This window comes from Schistocerca piceifrons, chromosome 9 (assembly GCF_021461385.2).
Source record: "Schistocerca piceifrons isolate TAMUIC-IGC-003096 chromosome 9, iqSchPice1.1, whole genome shotgun sequence".
Classification (NCBI taxonomy): Eukaryota; Metazoa; Arthropoda; class Insecta; order Orthoptera; family Acrididae; genus Schistocerca; species Schistocerca piceifrons.
Window position 1 is genome coordinate 57,190,784 of NC_060146.1, and position 20,777 is coordinate 57,211,560.

Consider the following 20,777-nt stretch of genomic DNA (forward strand, 5'->3'; position numbering starts at 1 on the left):
CATGAATTCTTTACAGACGAATGGAAAAACTGGTAGAAGCCGACCTCAGGGAAGGTCAGTTTGGATTCTGTAGAAATGTTGGAACACGTGAGGCAATACTGACCCTACGACTTATCTTAGAAAGTAGATTAAGGAAAGGCAAACCTACATTTCTAGCATTTGTAGACTCAGAGAAAGCTTTTGATATTGTTGACTGGAACACTCTCTTTCAAATTCTGAACTTGGCTGGGGTAAAATACAGGGAGCGAAAGGCTATTTACAATGTGTATAGAAACCAGATGGCAGTTATAAGAGTTGAGGGGCATGAAAGGGAAGCAGTGGTTGGGAAGGGAGTGAGACAGGGTTGTAGCCTACCCCAATGTTATTCAATCTGTATATTGAGCAAGCAGTAAAGAAAACAAAAGAAAAATTCGGAGTAGGAATTAAAATCCATGGAGAAGAAATAAAAACTTTTCGGTTCGCTGATGACATTGTAATTCTGTCAGAGACAGAAAAGGACCTGAAAGAGCAGCTGAACGGAATGGACAGTGTCTTGAAAGGAGGATATAAGCTGAACACCAACAAAAGCAAAACGAGAATAATGCAATGTAGTCAAATTAAATCAGGTGATGCTGAGGGTATTAAATTAGGAAATGAGACGCTTAAAGTAGTAAATGAGTTTTGCTATTTGGGTAGCAAAATAGCTGTTGATGGTTGAAGTAGAGAGGATATAAAATGTAGAATGGCAATGGCAAGAAAAGCGTTTCTGAAGAAGAGAAATTTGTTAATATCAACTATAGATTTAAGCGTCAGAAAGTCGTTTCTGAAAGTATTTGTATGGAGTGTGGCCATGTATGGAAGTGAAATGTGGATGATAAATGGTTTGTATAAAAAGAGAATAGAAGCTTTCGAAATGTGGTGCTGCAGAAGAATGCTTAAGATCACATAAGTAATGAGGAGGTATTGAATAGAATTGGGGAGAAGAGAAATTTGTGGCACGACAAGACTAGAAGAAGGGATCGCTTGGTAGGACATATTCTGAGGCATCAAGGAATCACAAATTTTGTATTGGAGGGCAGCGTGGAGGGTAAAAATTGTAGAGGGAGACCAAGAGATGAATACACTAAGCAGATTCAGAAGGAGGTAGGTTGCAGTAGGTACTGGGAGGTGAAGAAGCTTACACAAGATAGAGTAGCATGGAGAGCTGCATCAAACCAGTCTCTGGACTGAAGACCATAACAACAACAATAACAACAACAACAGCAGCAGTTGTACGTTTACACTGGTACACAACACTATTGGTAGTGTTTACTGATGAAGAGTTGGTTGATATGCACCTCACATATAGATTCCCTGATTGCAATGAGAGGTTAGCGACACTATGGTACGCTGAGCTGTTCCTGCAACAAAGGCAACCACATCATTGTGTTATAACACGTCAAGTTTAACACATATATTTCAGAACGACACAACACATATAAGTCACAGAGTAAGTTGACAAGCAAAACATGTGTACACGTTAGCATTCGAATGAGCACTGAGTCCCGGTCTAGTGGCCGCTGCTCGGCTGGCCGCTTAGGTGGCGCAGCTGCTGCATGGCTGGCAGACAGCGCCGTACGTAGAGGACGCGCGTAATTGCGCGGCAGCACTTTGAATGATCGGCGAGTCACAACACTTCTCCCCCCTTTGAAATTGTTGCACTCGTCTCAATGGAGGTGTCCTGGAGATGGCTAACATCCATAGGCGTTGCTTGACTCACCGTAAAGTCTTGAGGAGGAGGCTTCCCGTATGGACGGAAGTGTCCCCGATGATAACGGGTCGAGATGACAGGAGACGTAGGGGTCGAATCTGCTGGGGTCCAATCTGCCCGTTGCGGCAAGTCCAGTTGATATGACAGGAGACATGGGTGATGTGTTGGCGTCCGTTGGAGGAGGCGAGTATATTTTCTCTGACAGAGGATGGTCATCCGGTTCCTGCATGGGCACGTCTCCTGGTGGCGTCCGTTCTTGTGCTGGCATCGCGATGGTGGTGAGAGGGCTGCGTTGTGAGTATTGAGAGATGCCAAGATCCCGAGCGCCAGGTAGAGCCAAAGGTGGTGTAGCGGCATTCGGAACAGGCGTTGCTGGCACACGAGGCCGAAGCTGGTCCGAATGACGCACTGCAACACCCGTGTCCGTCTGGATTTCATACAGGCGTCTGCCACGGTGTCTTAAGGTGCGGCGCGGGCTCCATTTTGGCCGCCTGCCATATCCCCGTACCCAGACGAGGTCGTCAGCGGTGAACCGGCCAAGTGGAGGCACCCGCGGCTGTGAGGTGGAAGGCCGCAGAAGATGAAGTAGCGTGCGGGGCTGTCGGCCATGTAAGAGCTCAGCCGGGCTGTGGTCGCCCATGGGGGTGAAACGGTAAGACGCCAGAAACTGGAGAAGCGCATCCTCAGCAGCAGAAGAAGTCAGAAGTTTCCGCATCTGATCCTTAAATGTGCGGACCGGTCGTTCAGCCTCACCATTGGATTGTGGATGGAACGGCGGGGCCGTGACATGCATAACACCGTGACGAGCGCAAAAATCCGCAAATTCGGAAGAGGCAAATTGCGGACCATTATCAGTAACAAGAGTAGAGGGGAGGCCTTCTAAAAAAAAAATGCGGGCGAGAGCACTGGTGGTTGCCCGGTGGTAGGCAACGTGCAACGGACAATGAAAGGAAAGTTAGAGTAGGCGTCAATTACGAGGAGCCAATAAGTACCTAAAAAGGGTCCCGCAAAGTCAGCATGAATGCGCTCCCAGGGCTTCTCAGGCGAAGGCCACGGTGACAAAGATGACTTCGGGGCAGAGGCCTGTGACGCACAAGGGCCGCTATTTCAGAGTCAATGCCAGGCCAGTACACATGACAGTGGGCCAGAGATTTTGTGCGAGACACACCCCAGTGCCCTTGGTGAAGGAGGCGCAAGACTGAAGCACGCAAAGACGCAGGTACCACAACACGCGGCGAAGCATTGTCAGTGGAGAGGAGGATAACACCATTCCTAGCCGTTAGGCGGTAGCGCAAAGCGTAGTAGTTCCGCACCAGATCAGAAGTCTTAGTGGACTGGCGATCTGGCCAACCCTTCTGAATACAGCGTAAAACCCGGGAGACGGTAGGGTCAGAACCCGTAGCAGCCGCCAGCCTGTCCCCAGTGATGGGGAACCCGTCCACAACCCGCTGCTCGGCAACATCCAGGTGGAAACACAAAAGTTCGTCCCTATCGAATGCCTGATCAGGACCCATGGGAAGGCGAGACAGAGCATCAGCATTCGCATGTTGAGCCTTTGGCCGGAAATGAATCTCATAATTGAAACGAGACAAGTAAAGAGCCCAACGCTGGAGGCGGTGTGCAGCCTTGTCAGGAAGTGACGTTGATGGGTGAAACAAAGAAACAAGTGGTTTGTGATCCGTAACAAGATGAAATTTTGAGCCATAGAGAAAAACACCGAACTTATGAAGAGCATAAATAATGGCCAAAGCTTCTTTCTCAATTTGAGAATACTTTTGTTGGGCATCCGTGAGCGTTTTGGAGGCATAAGCATTGGGTTGTTCCGTACCGTCAGAAAAACGGTGCGCAAGGACTGCACCGACCCCGTATATAGAGGCATCTGTGGCAAGAACAAGATGTTGGCCAGGTCGATAAGTAGCCAGGCATGGGGCCTGTTGCAGCATAGTCTTCAATTTCTGGAAAGCCGCTTCACATGACGCGGACCAGTGAAAAGGCACGTTTTTATGCAACAGGCGATGCAACGGCTGAGCCACCGAAGCCGCAAATGGTAAAAACTTGTGATAGTATGCTATTTTCCGCAAGAAGGCCTGCAGTTCCTTAACAGATGTAGGGCGAGGAAGGGCATCGATCGTAGCGACAGTTTGCTGAAGCAGACGAATACCATCCCGAGAGAGTTGAAACCCCAAGTACATGATAGATGCCTGAAAAAATTGTGATTTCTGAAGATTACACTTAAGACTGGCAGTCTGTAAGACATGAAAAAGTGTGCGGAGATTTTGAAGATGTTCTTCAGTGGTGGAGCCGGTGATAACAATGTCGTCCATGTAATTGATTCACCCAAGGACAGGGAGCAATAATTGTTCCAAGAATTGCTGAAAGGGAGCAGGGGCGCTGGCAACCCCGAATGGCAAGCGTTGGTATTGATAGAGGCCGAAAGGCGTGTTAAGGACCAGAAACTGCTGGGAAGCAGCGTCGAGAGGAAGTTGATGATAAGCTTCTGACAGGTCAATTTTAGAAAAATACTGGCCTCCAGCAAGTTTAGTGAACAGTTCTTCAGGACGGGGCATAGGGTAAGTGTCGATGAGGCATTGAGCATTTACAGTGGCTTTGAAATCGCCACAGAGACGAATATCACCATTTGGCTTAGCAACGACAACGACAAGAGAGGACCACTCACTGGAAGTGGCAGGAAGCAAGATCCCTGAAGTAGTGACACGATCCAACACCCGTTTTACCCGATCACGAAGGGCCACAGGAATGGGCTGAGCCCGATAAAACTTAGGCCAAGCAGTGGGTTTGAGCGTGATATGAGCTTCAAAGTCGTTTGCGCGGCCTAACCCAGGAGAAAAAAGGGACGAAAATGTCGTCGACAAGGAATCCAGTTGAGCATAAGGAATAGCATCAGAGACAATATTGACAGAGTCATCTATGGAGAACCCAAAAACGCGAAAGGCATCGAAACCAAAAAGATTTTCTGCGTTGCTCTGGTTGACCACAAATATGGGAACAGTGCGAACGACGGATTTGTAAGATACCTCAGCATTAAACTGCCCCAAGAGAGAAATCTTCTGTTTATTGTACGTCCGTAATTGCTGAGTGACAGATGACAGGAATGGAGAACCCAACTGAAGATTCGTCTGTGAATTAATTATAGTGGCAGCAGAACCGGTATCCACTTGCATGCGAACAACTTGACCAAGGATTTGGACAGTGAGGAATAACTTCCCTGAAAGGGAAGAAGTGCAATTGACAGACAACACAGAATCAGAATCAGCGTCATGTTCATGAACATCATGTATGCGGTCGGATTTGCAAACGGAAGACAAATGACCTTTCTTTTTGCAATTGTGACACACAGCCCAACATTGGGGACAATCCTCGCGTGAATGTTTCGTAAAACACCGTGGACATAAAGGAAGTTGCCGGGGGTTTTGCTGCAGTTTCTTAGCGGGTTGTTTATGGCTAGGCCGAGGCTGCGCGTGGAAGCACACTGCGGCCACGTCATCAACAGCGCACAGAGGTTGTATTTCCCCGACATCACCCCACGCCTCTATTTGCGCCCCAGCGCCGCGAGAAATTTCAAAAGACTGCGCAATGGAGAGAACTTCATCTAGAGTCGGATTCGCCAACTGAAGGGCACGTTGCCGAACTTCTTTGTCGGGCGCTGACCGGATAATAGCATCCCGTACCATGGAATCGGCATAGGATTCTTTGTGAACGTCAGTAACAAATTGACACTTTCGACTGAGGCCGTGAAGTTCAGCAGCCCAAGCACGATAGGATTGATGTGGCTGTTTTTTGACAATGATAAAAGGCAACACGAGAGGCTACCATATGTGTTTGCTTTTGAAAATAGACAGACAGAAGTGAGCACATTTCAGCAAAGGACAAAGACGCAGGATCCTTCAAAGGAGCCAATTGCGACAACAACCGATACATTTGAGGTGAAATCCAGGAAAGGAACAGAGACTTACATGGTTGTTCGTCCGTGACATGAAATGCCAAGAAGTGCTGTCGAAGACGTTTTTCATAATCAGACCAGTCTTCCGCCGTCTCGTCGTAAGGAGGAAAAGGAGGTATAGCCAATGACGAGAAACACCCTGCATTTGACGCCGCGACAAAATCGCGAATCGCCACTGTTAGAAGCGTTTGCTGTTCAAGGAGATTTTGCAATAGTTGCTCGACAGTAACCATGGAACCCTGTGGGTCAACGGTGAAAAGGAAAAATCCCATCCTCGTCGCCAATTGTTATAACATCAAATTTAACACATATATTTCAGAACGACACAACACATATAAGTCACAGAGTAAGTTGACAAGCAAGACATGTGTACACGTTAGCATTCGAATGAGCACTGATTCCCAGTCTAGCGGCCGCTGCTCGGCTGGCCGCTTAGGTGGCGCAGCTGCTGCATGGCTGGCAGACAGCGCCACGCGTAATTGCGCGGCGGCGCTTTGAATGATCGGCAAGTCACAACACATTGTTCTTTTGTGTCAGTACATAGGTGCCTAGGAGAAATCGGATCCTTTCGTGTTAATTTTTGGCAACTGCATACCGTATTTTTTATCACTGTTGTAACCAAGTCCATGGATCCCTTGTGCTAGAATACTCAGAAAATACTCCTGGACACCTTGAGTCTGGGTTCACCCTGTATTGTTGATAGGCATGAGTTGTTTCATATGTGTGATGTAGAACTCTTTCAGTGTTTTGGACATTTATGTCGTATACCTGATTCACTGAACCCGCAGTAGAACTAGCATAATACTATAAAAAAATGGGTTTGGGAAATTAAGAGTTTCAGTTTATTGAAATATATCACAAATTACTTTGTTGGCTCCATGGTTCAAAAACACTAACTAGAAGTAATAAAATATTTTTAATGACTTTCTTTTGTGCAAAGAATACTTTCTGTTTAATTGAGGTGTAACCCAAGAGTATTACTCCTAAGACATCAGTGATTGAAAATTTGCACAATATATTAACTTACGGACTTTTTATGGAAAAAGTAGCTAAACCTAAACATATTACCAGATTTACTATACAGGGTGGTCCATTGATCGTGACTGGGCCAAATATCCCACAAAATAAGCGTCAAATGAAAAAACTACAAAGAACGAAACTTGTCTAGCTTGAAGGGGGAAACTAGATGGCACTATGTTTGGCCTACTAGATGGCACTGCTATAGGTCAAACGGATATCAACTGCGTTTTTTTAAAATAGGAATCCCCATTTTTTATTACATATTCGTGTAGTACGTAAAGAAATATGAATGTTTTAGTTGGACCACTTTTTTCGCTTTGTGACATATGGTGCTGTAATAGTCACAAACATATGGCTCACAATTTTAGACGAACAGTTGGTAACAGGCAGGTTTTTTAAATTAAAATACAGAACATAGGTACATTTGAACATTTTATTTTAGTTGTTCCAGTGTGATACATGTACCTTTGTGAACTTATCATTTCTGAGAACGCATGCTGTTACAGCGTGATTACCTGTATATACCACATTAATGCAATAAATGCTCAAAATGATGTCCGTCAACCTCAATGCATTTGGCAATATGTGTAACGACATTCCTCTCAACAGCGAGTAGTTCGCCTTCCGTAATGTTCGCACATGCATTGACAATGCACTGACGCATGTTGTCAGGCGTTGTTTGTGGATCATGATAGCAAATATCCTTCAACGTTTCCCATAGAAAGAAATCTTGGGACGTCAGATCCAGTGAACATGTGGGCCATGGTATGGTGCTTCAACGACCAATCCACCTGTCATGAAATATGCTATTCAATACCGCTTCAACCGCACACGAGCTCTGTGCCGGACATCCTTCATGTTGGAAGTACATCACCATTCTGTCATGCAGTAAAACATCTTGTAGTAACATAGGTAGAACATTACGTAGGAAATCAGCATACATTGCACCATTTAGATTGCCATCGATAAAATGGGGACAGTTATCCTTCCTCCCATAATGCCACACCATAAATTAACCCACCAAGGTCCATAATGGATTTGCCGTTGCCCAATAGTGCGTATTATGCCGGTTTACGTTACCGCTGTTGGTGAATGACACTTCGTCACTAAATAGGACGCGTGCAAAAAATCTGTTATTGTCCCATAATTTCTCTTGTGCCCAGTGGCAGAACTGTACATGACGTTCAAAGTCATCGCCATGCAATTCCTGGTGCATAGAAATATGGTACGAGTGCAATCGATGTTGATGTAGCATTCTCAACACGGATGTTTTTGAGATTCCCGATTGTCGTGCAGTTTGTCTGCTATTGATGTGCGGATTAGCCGCGACAGCAGCTAAAACACCTACTTGGGCATCAGCATTTGTTGCAGGTCATGGATGTTTGTTGCAGGTCATGGATGACGTTTCACATGTGGCTAAACACTTCATTTTTTCTTAAATAACGTAACTATCTGGCAAACGGTCCGGACACTTCGATGATGTCATCCAGGATACCAAGCAGCATACATAGCACACACCCGTTGGGCATTTTGATCACAGTAGCCATACATCAACACGATATCAACCTTTTCCGCAATTGGTAAACGGTCCATTTTAACACAGGTAATGTATCATGAAGCAAATACTGTCCATACTGGTGGAATGTTACATGATACCATGTACTTATAAGTTTATGACTATTACAGCGCCATCTATCACAAAGCGAAAAAAGTGGTCCAACTAAAACATTCATATTTCTTTACGTACTACACGAATATGTAATAAAAAATGGGCGTTCCTATTTTAAAAAAACAAAGTTTATATCCATTTGACCTATGGCAGCACCATCTAGCGGGCCAACCATAGCGCCATCTGGTTTCCCCCTTCAAGCTAGACGAGTTTCGTTCTTTGTAGTTTTTTCGTTTGACGCTTTTTTTGTGAGATATTTGGCCCGGTCACTATCAATGGACCACCCTGTATAGTGTGGCTTTGTTAGAGGTTGAAACATGGTTTTAAATGTACGTGTGTATGTGTGTGTGTGGGGGGGGGTGGGGGGGGGGGGTAGGGGCGGAGGGGGGGGGGGGTTGGTTGTTTGGTTGCAAATTTCCTGATTTCTGTTTTACCAGGTATCTAACTCGTTCTAAACAGTATTAGAACATCTTCATAGCAGGCACCACAACCATAAATTTATTTTATGAAGAGGTGACATTTTGCTAGTCTGACGACTTTGAAATATAGAAAGGTCTTGATCGCACAGTTCTTTATTAAGCGTTGCACATTTCAAAATTTTGTCATCAGTCTGAAGTTTTGGAATAAAATGTACAAAGAAAATAACTATAACAGATATGTACATACTAACATAAGTATGCCTGTTAGTGACCCATATACAGAATTTTCAATTAATATTGTACTTACATTTAAATTGAATATAATGCTTATCTCATCTCATTTAGATATATGAGGGTAAGTCAATTATTATTTACAAAGTAGTTATAAAATTTTATTGTAATCAAATAGGAAACTTACAAGAACATTATTTTTTGACCTAGTCTCCTTGCATTTGGTCCATCATTGTACAAGCTTCCTGATGCCCTCATAAAAGAAGATTCTCGGTTGAGCTGTGTGCCAGGAATGCACCACTTCTTTCATTGCTTCGTCCGAGGCAAATCGGTGGGCCCTTAATGCCTGTTTGAATGGTCCAAACAAGTGATAGTCAGAAGGGGCAAGATCGGAACTATATGGAGAATGATCCAGTAATTCAAATTTGAGTTTCTGGAGCGTTTCAGCAGTGTAGGCAGCAGTATGTGGACAGGCATTGTCGTGCAACAACACAACACCTTTTGACAGCAATCCTCGGCGTTTGCTTTGAATTGCAGGCTTTAGCCTGGTAGTAACCATCTCACTGTAATGTACAATGTTTATTGTTGTGCCCCTTTCCCCATAATGTTCCAGCACTGGACCTTGTGAGTCCCAAAAATCCATAAGCATCAGTTTTCCTGCGGACAGTTGGGTCTACAACTTTTTATCGCATGGCGAATTTGGATGTTTCCATTCCATACTCTGCTGTTTACTCTCCAGCTCGTAATGACGGCTCCATGTCTTGTCGCCAGTAATGATCCTGTCTAAGAAGTTGTCCTCTTTGTTACCATAGCAATCCAAATGTTTTTCTGCAGACATCCAAGTGCACTAGTTTATGCAACTGTGTGAGTTGTTTTGGGACCCATCTTGCACAAACTTTATGAAACCCAAGTCTGTTGTGGATGATTTCGTAGGCAGAACTGTGACTAACTTGCAGACGATGTGCCACTTTGTCAGTAGTTAATCGTCTGTCTAAGAGAATCATTTCTCGTGAATGCACAATGGTTTCTTCATTCATCCAGCTCCTTCATCATGTGTAACACTTGTGCGACCATTTCAGAATTTTTCAATCCATTCGTAGATACTCTGTTGTGGCGAAACACTGTTCCCATACTGTACAGAAAGTCTTTGATGAATTTTGGCCCCTGATATGCCTTCCTTGCTCTTCTTTGGTGCAAATAGACAATAGAGCAGCCATGATTAACAGCACGACAGCAATAATGAAACTAACTTAGCAGCTTGAAAACTGCAAATATATAACAACAAATAAACAAAGCATGTGTCATCAATGTAAAACAACAGTACTACCAAAATAAACAAAAATATAACTAAATTGCGGATAATAATTGACTTATCCTCGTATTTGACAATAGAACTACACACTGCAATGAATTACATGTGAGAATATTGTTAACACCTTGACAAAGATCCAATATGCTACTTTTATGGAGGAGTAACTCATATTGACAGTAGTTAAAATTTTGCATAGCATGAAATGTGCGTCATGAGGTAACATCATGAGAGACATTGCAGAGATAGTCGTTAGTCAATAATAAAAACAGAAGACATGTTTGAAACCATTAACTGGTGTAGTACAGTTGTAAAATAAAATATAAGTTGTGAAAGAATAAGTTTACAACCATCACAAAATGAAATGTTACCTATTGATCACCAGGTGTAGTCATGTTACGATACTCAAACATATAATAAATGACATTCAACAGATTCATTAGGTAAGCCTAGGTTAGGGGCAACACTCAAAATAAAAAGGAATCTAATATTACATTTAAAAGGATTTTTTAATGTTTTAAAAGACTTAATGGCATAGCATTAGACCGTAATAACAGCTCAGCTGTTATCTACTTACAACCATCACAGAGTAAAATGTTACAAGAGTTTGTCTAACTGTAGTCATATTACAATAGTTGATGATATAATAGATAGTACACAATAGAACCATTTAGGTAAGCCCAGATGAGTGGCAACGATTTGAAATAAAATGAAAGCTAATATTACAATCTTTTTCCTTATTTTTTTCTTTTTTTTTAAAATTTTATATTAAGAAGCACAATGGTATAATATTGGACTGTATAGTAGCCTGATGTATGTTGTGATAAAATTGTAAACTAAGTCAAATGAGTAGTATGAAGTACTGATGTTATCGAAATGCAAAGTACCGATATGATACGCAGTCTGAGACACAGTTTGTATAGCATCTTCAAATAAATCTAAGAACCAGTTCTTACTGAAAAACTCCTGCTCCTTAAGTAACCAGTGCAACTGACAACTTCAATGTGTATGTATTTCAGAGTCTTCCAAGATGTCTAATAAATGACTATGAAGGGCAAAGTGCAAAACCTCAAGTCCATCAGCTATCAGCAACAAGCCATTCTTCTTCATTTTCATATGCTGTCCCAGAGCACTAGCATTATTGGGAGATGAATGCTCTCTGTATCCATATTTTGTACACATCTGGTTTACTGAAAATACTTTTTGATTTGGGTCCTATGTCATGCCTCAATTTCTTTCTTTCTTTCTTTTACTGGGTCCCGCACTGGCGCAGGGTCGGCATTGTTAGGAACGGATTTGGCAAGGTTAGTTGAAAGGGGTGGCCGGATGCCCTTCCTGCCGCCACCCCGTACCCCCCAGGATGGAATTAGTTTACCCCTGCTGGCTGCATCTAGTGTAAGTCATGGAATAGTGTGAACGTGTTCAGATGTCTGCAAGTCGTGTAACTGAGGCAGAACTTTGGGACCAGCCCGGTATTCAACTAGCAGGATGTGGAAAACCACATCCAGGCTGACCGGCACACCGGCCCTTGTCATAAATCCGCTGAGCGGATTCGATCCGGGGCCAGCGCGCCTACCCGAGTCCAGGAAGCAGCGCGTTAGCTTGCTCGGCTTCCCTGGCAGATCTGTGTCATGTCTCAGTCACATGCGTTAATTAGCTCTTGTTTCAAACATTAGTCTGTTTCAAAATTTTCACAATTTTGTCACAGTGGGGACCATTATAGGTTAGATCAATGAAACAATCCTTTTTTTTTCCCTCTTCTTTTTACCAAGTTGGATTTCTTCTTCTGTATAGAGTAAAACAATTTACAAATACTTTTAGCTTTATACACATTTTCTATACCTACTTGAACAATTGTCTGCAACTTCGTATACCTTGCCTTCTGACTTATATCTAACCTCAAAACCCTATGTATCATGAAGCAAAAATATGCACATTTGTAGGTACTCGGATGACATGAATGTTTATTAATTAAAACATTGATGCAGATGGGTTGACAAAATACTCCAAAAAGAAGATTACTGCCTTTCCTAGTAACAGAAAGCTCTAAGTAATTTAATGAATTGTTCTCTTCCACTTCAAAAGTGAATTTAACATTAAGGTGCATGGAGCTGAAATGGGATCACAAACTAGAAATATCCTCATCACATCCTTCATAAAGTAGTAATATGTTATCTACATGACAATGACAGGATTTAAATTTTGTCATGAACTCCGAATGTGAATAAAAAATGTGCATTCCAAGTGACTGACAAAAATTGCTACATATGTTATCTACATGACAATGACATGATTTAAATTTTGTCATGAACTCCGAATGTGAATAAAAAATGTGCATTCCAAGTGACTGACAAAAATTGCTACCAGGGAACCAGCAAGTGAACTACCCTTAGCTAAGCCATTAGACCGTGAATACAATTTGTCATTAAAGTTAAAGGCTTTGAAGAATGAAGGCAGTTATTCATTCCACAACCTCACCACGGGACAGCACATTATGGGTCAATAAATTTTTTTAATTATATCAAGAGTATAATTGGTATGCATGAATTACAAGTTAACAGTATCCTGTGAAGCTAAACAAGTACCATCTGTGATTTGAAGGGTTTTGATTTTGTCCATTAATTCATAGGAATCTTTTATACTGAATGTCTTTGGAAAAGTGTAAGCTTCTTTTAATTTTGTTTTGTTTGAAAATCTAAGTTTATAATCAGGGCTGGAACAAAGTTTTGTCATTGTGAAACTCATTCATAGGTTTGGATTTGATCTCAACTGTTTCTGTGTTCATGAAGAAATTTTCAGTGTTTCTTAAGTAATCTGTGCCAGAAAGAACCACCATGGAGTTACCTTTATCTCATTTTGTGAAAATAACATACTCATGATGGAGTTTTGTGCTGTTATTGTTACGGCCTTCAGTCTGAAGGCTGGTTTGATGAAGTTATCTCCATGCTACTCTGTCCTGTGTGATCCTCTTCACCTCCAAATAACTACTGCAACCTACATCTTTCTGAATCTGCTCTCTCAGAATGTGTCCTATCTACCGATCCCTTCTTTTGGTCAATTTGAATGATAAATTTCTCGTCTGCTCAGTTCTATCCAATACTTCTTCATTAGTTTCGTGACTGACCCATCTAACTACTTCCTTATTAGCTACGTGACTGACCCATCTAATCTTCAGCAATCTTCTCTAGCTCCACATTTTGAAAGCTTCTGTTCTCTTTTTATCTAAACTATTTATCATTCATGTTTTTCTTCCGTAAATGGCCACACTCTAGACAAATACATTCAGAAAAAACTTCCTAACACTTAAATGTATATTTGATGTCAACAAATTTCTCTTCTTCAGAAATGCTTTTCTTGCCATTGCCAGTCTATATTTTATCTTCTCTCTCCTTCTGCCATCATCAATTATTTTGCTGCCCAAATAACAAAACTCATCTACAACTTTAGTGTCTTGTTCCCAAATCTGATTTCCATAGCATCACCTAATTTAATTGTCCTTGTTTTGTTTTCCTGATGTTCATCTTACATCTTCTTTCAAGACACTGTCCATCCCATTCAGCTGGTCTTCCAAGTCCTTTGCTGTCTCTGAGAGAATTGCAATGTCATCAGCAAACCTCAAAGTTTTTATTTCTTCTCCCTGGATTTTAATTCCTACTCAAAATTTTTCTTTGGGTTTCTTGCTTGTTCAGTGTATATACTGAATAACATTGTGGATAGCCTACAACTGTCTTATTCCCTTTTCAACCACAGCCTCACTTTTATGCCCTTCAGCTCTTGTAACTGCCGTCTGGTTTCTGTACAAGTTGTAAATAGCCTTTTGCTCCCTGTATTTTACTCCTGTTGTCTTTAGAATTTCAAAGAGAGTGTTCCAGTCAACATTCTTAAAAGCTTTCTCTAAGTCTATAAATGTAGATTTGCCTTTCCTTAACTTATCTTCTGAGATAAGTCATAGGGTCAGTATCACTCTATATGTTCCAACATTTCTCTGGAATCCAAACTGATCTTCCCCAATGTTGGATTCTACCAGTTTTTCCATTCTTCTGTAAAGAATTTGTGTTAGTATTTTGCAACCATGACTTATTAAACTGATAATTTAGTAATTTTCACACTTTTCAGCAGTTGCTTTCTTTGGAACTGGAATTACTGCATCCTTCTCGAAGTCAGCAGTTGCCTTCTTTGGGGAATTACTACATCCTTCTTGAAGTCCAAGAGTATTTCGCCTGTCTCATACATCTTGCACACCAGATGGAAGATTTTTGTGATTGCTGGCTCTCCCAAGGCTATCAGTAGTTCTGACAGAATATTGTCTACTCCTGGGGCCTTGTTTCGACTTTTACCTTTCAGAGTTATGTCAAATTCTTCTTGCAGTATCATATCTCCCATCTCATACTCTTCTACTTCTCTTTCTATAATTTTGCTTTCAAGTCCATCACTTTTGTGTAGACCCTGTATATATTCCTTCCACCTTCTGGGTTTCCCTTGTGTGCTTAGGACTGGTTTACCATCTGAGCTCTTTATGTTCACATAGCTTCTTCTGTTTTCCCCAGAGACCTCTTTAATTTCCCTGTAGGTGGTATCTATCTTCCCCTTAGTGAAATATGCTTTTTCATCCTTACATTTGTCCTCTAACCATACCCCCTTAGCAATTTTGCACTTCCTGTCACACTCATTTTTTAAATGTTTGTATACCCTTTCACTTGCTGCATTTTTAAATTTTTCTTTTTCGTTAGTTAAATTCAGTGTCTCTTATGTTATCCAAGGATTTCTGCTAGGCCTTGTCTTTTTAGCTATTTGATTCTCTGCTGCCTCCATGGTTTCAACTCTTAAAGCTACACATTCGTCTTCTACTGTATTCCTTTCCCCTGTTCTAGTCAACTGCTGCCTAATGCTATCTCTGAAACTCTCAACAACCTCTGATTCTTTCGTATGGCCCCACCTCCTCAATTTCCTAACTTTTTGCAATTTCTTCAGTTTTAATCTACAGTTCATAACTAATAAATTGTGGCAAGGGTCCACATCTGCCCCTGGAAATGTCTTACAATTTAAAATTTGGTTTCTAAATCTTTTTTTAACCATTATATAATCAATCTGAGACCTTCCAGTGTCTCCATGTCTCTTCCACGTATACAACCTTCTTTCATGATTCTTAAAGCAAGTGTTAGCGATGATTAAAGAATGCTCTGTGCAAAATTCTACCAGATGGCTTCCTCTTCCTTTCCTTCCTTTCTCTCCGTCCATATTCACCTCCTAAATTTCCTTCTCTTCCTTTTCCTTCTATTGAATTACAGCCACCAATCACAGTTAAATTTTCATCTCCTTTAACTATCTGAATAATTTCTTTTATCTCATCATACATTTCTTCAATCTCTTCATCATCTGTGGAGCTAGCGGTATGTAAACTTGTGCAACAGTGGTAAGCATGGGCTTTGTGTCTGTCTTAGACACAGTAATGCATTCACTATACTGTTCATAGTAACTTACCTGCATCCCTATTTTCTTATTCATTACTAAACCCTCTCCTGCATTAAGCCTTGTTGACTTTGTATTTATATCTCCTATTCACCTGGAGGGCAGCGTGGAGGGTAAAAATCGTAGAGGGAGACCAAGAGATGAATACACTAAGCAGATTCAGAAGGATGTAGGTTGCAGTAGGTATTGGGAGATGAAGAAGCTTGCACAGGATAGAGTAGCATGGAGAGCTGCATCAAACCAGTCTCAGGACTGAAGACCACAAGAACAACAAACATTCACCTGACAAGAAGTCCTGTTCCTTCTGCCACCGAACTTCACTAATTCTTGCTATATCTAAATTCAATCTATCCATTTCTCTTTTTAAATTTTCTAACCTACCCATCTGATTAAGGGATCTAACATTCCACACTCCGGTTCATAGAATACCAGTTTTATTTCTCCTGATGGTGACATCCTCATCTACATCTACATCCTGAGTAGTCCCCTGCCGGAGATCCGATTGGGAGAATATTTTACCTCCGGAATATTTTACCCAAAAGGGTGTCACATGATTCAACCATACAGTAGAGCTGCATGTCCTTGGGAAAATTACAGCTGTAGTTTCCCCTTGCTTTCAGCCATTCACAGTACCAACACAGGTCATTCTGTGTGATGTTGAGAGACCAGACCAGTCAATCATCCAGGGAGATGCCCCTGCAACTACTGAAAAGGCAGCTGCCCTCTTCAGGAACCACACATTTGCCTGGCCTCTCAACAGATACCACTCCCCCCCCCCCCCCCCTCCCAAACCCCCACCCCCACCCTGGGGCGGTGGTTGTTTCGGCAGCATGGCAAGGTCCACGGATTATGGGGAGGAGGGGTTGTATTAAGTTATTTTAAAATGTGATTGCAGTTTATAGATTTCTCGGTTAAGGTATTGAAACTGCTGATAGCCCTATTTGTTGCTACCACAACTTCGACTTGTTGACATTTAGAAAGCTTTGCATACTCACTTACTGTTTTAATCTCCGCATTGTATCTTTTACAAGCTGTTTTATCATAGGAGGAGCGAGGCTATGCTTGAGACCTTAATTTAAGATATTTAATTCATATGGGGAAAATCTGACATTCCTTAGATTAACTAGACAATCTGCAAATTTAACGTTCATACTGCGGCAAGTATTGTATTTGTAGTAATGACACAATGTGGCCAGTTTACATTCCTGTCCAGGAAAAAATATTATATTTTTCATACTCAGTAGTATCAGATATCAATTTACTAACCTTAGAGAAGGCTGGCTGAGGAATCAACTGCTCTAGACAACACTGAAGATCAAATGCTTTCTGAACCATAATGTGGCTTTTATCCTATGCCAATCATGAAGCTCACTTTTGACAAGAACCACTTCAGATAAGTATTACGTTATGAAAAGTTTTCGAATGACTTTTACACTTAATTTTTGCGTAGTTAGGTGTAACATTATAAGGTAAACATTTGGTGTTAAAAATCACTTTCACGAAGCCCTTTGTTGCCTCTGTCGTAGATACTTCACCTCATTCCTAGCCTGACAAGGCACAAATTCCATTATTTTACGAAGACGTACATCCGTGGTAGAGGCAGCCAACCATTCAGATTTGGCACAACATTGAGATATAGAACGGTCTCGATTGCACAATTCAAAATTTCATCGTCAGACTGAAGCTGTGGAAAAAGTGCACAAAGAAATTAACTGTAACAAATATATATGTACTAACATAAGTGTGCATCGTAGTGACCCATACGTGGAATTTTCACTTAATATTATACTTGAATTTAAATCAAACTGCAGTAAAGAGCTGCTGAAAGTGAGCACATACACTCCTGGAAATGGAAAAAAGAACACATTGACACCAGTGTGTCAGACCCACCATACTTGCTCCGGACACTGCGAGAGGGCTGTACAAGCAATGATCACACGCACGGTACAGCGGACACACCAGGAATCGCGGTGTTGGCCGTCGAATGGCGCTAGCTGCGCAGCATTTGTGCACCGCCGCCGTCAGTGTCAGCCGGTTTGCCGTGGCATACGGAGCTCCATCGCAGTCTTTAACACTGGTAGCATGCCGCGACAGCATGGACGTGAACCGTATGTGCAGTTGACGGACTTTGAGCGAGGCCGTATAGTGGGCATGCGGGAGGCCGGGTGGACGTACCGCCAAATTGCTCAACACGTGGGGCGTGAGGTCTCCACAGTACATCGATGTTGTCGCCAGTGGTCGGCGGAAGGTGCACGTGCCCGTCGACCTGGGACCGGACCGCAGCGACGCACGGATGCACGCCAAGACCGTAGGATCCTACGCAGTGCCGTAGGGGACCGCACCGCCACTTCCCAGCAAATTAGGGACACTGCTGCTCCTGGGGCATCGGCGAGGACCATTCGCAACCGTCTCCATGAAGCTGGGCTACGGTCCCGCACACCGTTAGGCCGTCTTCCGCTCACGCCCCAACATCGTGCAGCCCGCCTCCAGTGGTGTCGCGACAGGCGTGAATGGAGGGACGAATGGAGACGTGTCGTCTTCAGCGATGAGAGTCGCTTCTGCCTTGGTGCCAATGATGGTCGTATGCGTGTTTGGCGCCGTGCAGGTGAGCGCCACAATCAGGACTGCATACGACCGAGGCACACAGGGCCAACACCCAGCATCATGGTGTGGGGAGCGATCTCCTACACTGGCCGTACACCACTGGTGATCGTCGAGGGGACACTGAATAGTGCACGGTACATCCAAACCGTCATCGAACCCATCGTTCTACCATTCCTAGACCGGCAAGGGAACTTGCTGTTCCAACAGGACAATGCACGTCCGCATGTATCCCGTGCCACCCAACGTGCTCTAGAAGGTGTAAGTCAACTACCCTGGCCAGCAAGATCTCCGGATCTGTCCCCCATTGAGCATGTTTGGGACTGGATGAAGCGTCGTCTCACGCGGTCTGCACGTCCAGCACGAACGCTGGTCCAACTGAGGCGCCAGGTGGAAATGGCATGGCAAGCCGTTCCACAGGACTACATCCAGCATCTCTACGATCGTCTCCATGGGAGAATAGCAGCCTGCATTGCTGCGAAAGGTGGATATACACTGTACTAGTGCCGACATTGTGCATGCTCTGTTGCCTGTGTCTATGTGCCTGTGGTTCTGTCAGTGTGATCATGTGATGTATCTGACCCCAGGAATGTGTCAATAAAGTTTCCCCTTCCTGGGACAATGAATTCACGGTGTTCTTATTTCAATTTCCAGGAGTGTAGATTGAATATAATACAGATCTCGTCTCATACAGGCATATTTGAAAGTGCTGTTGTCTATTCAAAAAGAACCAGTGCAACTGTGGCATTTAAGCTTTCTAAGAAGTAAATGAAGGCTGGCAGGTAGCACCAGCACTGACAATAGAAATGAAGTCAAAGAATAACTTTACAAAGAACATACATTGCGATGAACTAAATGTGAGAACGTCATTAACAATGTGACAGAGATCCAATATGCTACTTTTACATGGGAGTAACTTGTATTGACAGAAGATAAAATTATACATAGCATGAAATGCAGATTGTTAGGTAACATTGTGAATGATGTGAGAGAGATAGTCATTAGTCAGTAATCAAAACAGAAGTTACGTTTGTAACCATAACTGGTTTAGTACAATGAAACATAAAACTGATGTATATCACAAATAGAATATAAGTTGTGAATGAATAAGTTTACAAAGATCACACAATGAAATATTACATTAGTATCACCAAATGTAGTCATGTTGCATGAGTCAAACATATAATAAATGACATACAACAGAATCATGGAAGGCAAGCCTGGATTAGAGTCAACATTTGGAAGTAAAAAGGAATCTAATATAACAATAAAATGATTTTTTAATATTTAAAAAAAACTTAATGGTGTAGTATTTATTCTATCATTTCAGTCTGATGATTGAATTTTGAAAATAAAGAATTGTGCGATAAAGACTTTTCTGTATTTCAAAGGTGTGCCAAATATGAACAGTATCATGCATCTACTGTGGCTGTATTTCTCCATCAAGTAATGGAATTTTGTTAGTCACGTTTCTTATGGCCACATCATAAGCACAACTAGGTTGTGTTAGTCACATTACATCATAAGTGTGTGTGTCATAAATAACAAGTTGCAAATTCACTACATTTGTTTCACTAAAATGCAAGACATTATAAACAATAGAAAATTGACTGAGTTCACTGCAGTCTTTACATTTGTTGCACCTCACCGTCGGTTAACTGTGTCGCATTGGCAGTGTTGAGTTTTGAGTGTCTTAGGTTTTGCCTCTTACAGCCACTTATAGAGGTCAGTTTTCAGTCTGTTTCATCCCGTTTTTGGTAACCCAGTGTTTCTTTGTTCTGCTGGTTTGTATTTGTTTAGTATTTTTGGTAGTTTTGCATCCTCTATCATACTGACACACTCTTTCCATTTTCTTTTTTCATTTAGATGCATTAATTCTAATTCTGCTCTTATCTCTGTATTTTGCTTTTCATCTGCTAAATATTTCAGAAATCTCATTTTCCCACTCTGAATTCTTAATGTGTACTTTTTTGGTGTTACCAGGTTTTGCTCCATACATTACAAATATTATCATATGCCATTTCACTCACTGTTACAATTATTTTATAGCACACTCTCTCTCTCTCTCTCTCTCTCTCTCTCTCTCTCTCTCTCTCTCTCTCTCTCTCTCCCTCCCCCCCCCTGTTATGCCCTGCTTTGTAGTATGATAGGTGAGAATAGCTGTTACTCATAATTTTTATTTTTGAAACCAAAACTGTAACTAGGATATGTGAATACAATTTAAATGTGTCTTCAGGCTTAAACTTTTGGTCTTTTAGTGAGACAAACATTTCCAGCTGTTACTTAAAATATGCTTATTGATGTTGTAGGTAACCACTCGAGCTGAAACTGGTTGTGTACATGACAGGTGCAAGAAGTAGCTTTGATAA

At 42.1% G+C, this 20,777-nt stretch overlaps 1 protein-coding gene across 1 annotated transcript in view; it reads left to right on the plus strand.

Annotated features, from left to right (window-relative positions):
* The window catches only part of LOC124717051 (mitogen-activated protein kinase kinase kinase 10-like), a 721,769-nt gene that overhangs the window by 699,705 nt on the left and 1,287 nt on the right, over positions 1-20,777 (plus strand). The window lies entirely within an intron of this gene.